The sequence below is a fragment of the Notothenia coriiceps genome, unplaced genomic scaffold, assembly GCF_000735185.1.
Source record: "Notothenia coriiceps isolate Sejong01 unplaced genomic scaffold, NC01 NC01_scaffold00000339, whole genome shotgun sequence".
Lineage (NCBI taxonomy): Eukaryota > Metazoa > Chordata > Actinopteri > Perciformes > Nototheniidae > Notothenia > Notothenia coriiceps.
The window spans coordinates 5,355,420-5,358,172 of NW_011333040.1; the positions used below are offsets into that span (position 1 = coordinate 5,355,420).

General features: G+C 39.3%; 1 long non-coding RNA gene across 1 annotated transcript in view; it reads left to right on the plus strand.

Moving 5' to 3' along the window:
* The first annotated feature begins 1,334 nt into the window (after nucleotides 1–1,334).
* The window catches only part of LOC104943956 (uncharacterized), a 5,164-nt gene continuing 3,745 nt past the window's right edge, over nucleotides 1,335–2,753 (plus strand). Inside the window, exons 1-2 of the long non-coding RNA XR_798178.1 lie at nucleotides 1,335–1,489; nucleotides 2,566–2,642. This is a non-coding gene — a long non-coding RNA (uncharacterized lncRNA). The remainder of the gene's footprint in view (nucleotides 1,490–2,565; nucleotides 2,643–2,753) is intronic.

Here is a 2,753-nt window from a genome sequence, read left to right on the forward strand (position 1 = left end):
CGAAGAAGGGAATATCACAGACTTCGACGGTAGAACTTCCTATTTCCCTCTTAATGTTGTCTACAACAAAGAATTTGCACGGTTGGCATGGTAAATACTAATAATAATATTCATTAATACATAAAAATTTATTCTCATTCTTCCACCATGAACAGAACCGTCCTAAGCCCTCGTATTTGACGAGCCGTCTTGACTCTCCCAAGCCGGTTCTACCAGTGGTGGACTCTATTTTTAGTTCCCAGTTTTGTCTTAATGTGGGAATTTCCACCCCATCCATTTAGCGAGGCAGAGTGTTTGTCGAGACAACAATATAACGCGTACCTTACCCGAGAAATTGTATGGCTATCGTTACACTTATATAATTTACGAGCGTGTGAGTGATTTTGTAGCACGACACCCGACCACTTTTCGTGCTTTAATAAAACATCAGCCTACTGAGCATATGCACATATTAAAAAAGAAAGAAAAGAAATGCCTAATACTATTTTAAATCATTTTGTTATCCCTTCAATTCAGTATTTTTTTTATTTAAATGTTTGCATGCAAGTCTACCGCGTTAAAAATATTCCATTTAATACAACCCAATTAAATTAATCATGTTAATAATGAAATACACGCAAAGACTTTAATTGTGCCAGTATCTGTTCAATTGAACAGCAATTTCATTATTGCTCTAATATATATATTGGTCCCTCAGTCGATAAACATAAACAGACTTGTTATTGTTTCCTTTACAGAATATTTATGCAATTTGACAATGACTTGCCAAAACTGTTCATGATTGTATAATGAAGTTGTGAATCTCAGCACTTATGAAGAAGAACTTGACTGTGCTGATTTTATCTCACCTCAATCTTTTTCGTATCGTTTGATTCCGCTTTCTAACTGCACTTTTGGTTTCAATCCTTTTGGTGAGTGGTTGTGTGAAATTGGGCTTTTTTCCAAATCACCTGAGCACTTTGTTATGTCTGAGTCTTTTTTTGCTTATGTTTCAATTTGAAGTGTTTGTTGGCTTGTGTCTGCCTAGTGTAAGCTGTCTGTTTCCTCTTTTCGTTCTTTCATAATCTTTTCTTTGTGTGTTTCACTGTAACTTCTGTACCATATTTCTTCCTTTCTGTGCCGTTTGAGATATCTATTGTTTGTTTATTTAATTGTATTGTACAATGCCATGCCTTTTTATGCTGCTGCAACACCAACATTACCCAAATTGGGATCAATAAAGTCATTCTTATCTCGTCTTATCTTATCTCTGTTCCTTACAAGCCACCCTGGCACCTCTTGAGTCTTTGGTTTCATGTTAATAATCTGAAGGATGTTTTATGTCTCTTCCCAGGAATCGAGCGCCTGCTGCTGCTCCTCGGAGAGAAGCCGTCCTCCGTCAGTCCATCGGAGGGCGCCGCCTGCGAGCGAGTTCAGCAGAAAGCCGCTGTGACTCTGGCCCGGCTGAGCAGAGACCCTGAAGTCTCCCAGATAGCCATCCAGCTCAAAGGTAGGGCAGAAATTAGGATTCCCAATAACACTTTTGAGGATTCCTCCCTTCCGACGCCTCTTTATTAAAGCACTCGGTCGAGAATGTGTGGGTTTTGGGCCTCATTTGTATCCTGTGTGTGTGAAGGAAACATTAAGTTAGAATTCAATTTGCCATTGTGAGAAGAATAAAGTATTATTCTGCCTATATTCTTCTTCTTGAGAGGAATAAATATAGTGACGAAAAACTGGAAAACACAACACTTTGAAAACGAATAAAGGTCCAATAAACCCGGCTGGCAAAAAGTTAAAAAGCCTTGAATCAGTTTTCCTTTTTATGGAGAAATTCTTAAAACACAATCCATGCCTTAGGTGATTTAAAAAGATTCAACAAAACGTTGTCTTCCTTATCTCCTGTGTGACTAAACGGTGGAAGGAGACCCCGAAAATTGACTATATTTCAGACTTGTGCCACAGTAGGGAAGGGGTGAAACGTTTGGTTAAAGAGTGGTTCGGGAATATTGAGCATACGACTGGATGAATGAAGAATGTTCTGTTGTGTGAGAGAATGCAAATAGGGCTTTTGATATAGATTAGCTGCTGGTGCAAACGGCCCCCTGTAATTATTATCATTCTCATTATCAACATTTTACTCCGTTTTCGGGTTCCCTGTTCCTTGTACATGCATGCGTCAAAAACACAAGCATTTAATAAGAGATTAAATCAGCAATTTTCCCTGTTGTTGCAAATGCAGCTGCTCTGATGCAAGAAAAATGTGATCTGTCAATCAAGTGTTATCGTATCGTAGGTAAAAAAGGGTAATGCCAATTCAACAACTCCATGCCACAAAAGTGTCTTATTCACTGCATGGTAGTTGGATCCTATTCGTCATCATTCTTGAGGGACTTAGTGAACAAGTATTACATTTCTCCTTATTAAACGTTTATTGACGTCTTAATCTTCTTACATTTTCATCAACATCTGAAGTGTTTCTACTCAGAATGTCTAAGCGATTGCTGTCTCTGTTCACCTCTGTTTATATTTGATATCAAAAGGGAACATTTGTAACGTTTCTTTTTTCCCCTCCGCTGTCTGTAGCTGTTCCTCGTCTCATTGAACTGTGTCGCTCCCCCACTGAGAGAAATAACAGCGACTCAGTGCTGGTCGCTTGCCTGGTAGGTACAAAGTGTGTGTGTGTGTGTGTGTGTGTGTGTGTGTGTGTGTGTGTCTGTGTGTGTGTGTGTGTGCGTGTGTGCGTGTGTGTGTGTGTGTGTGTGTGTGTGTGT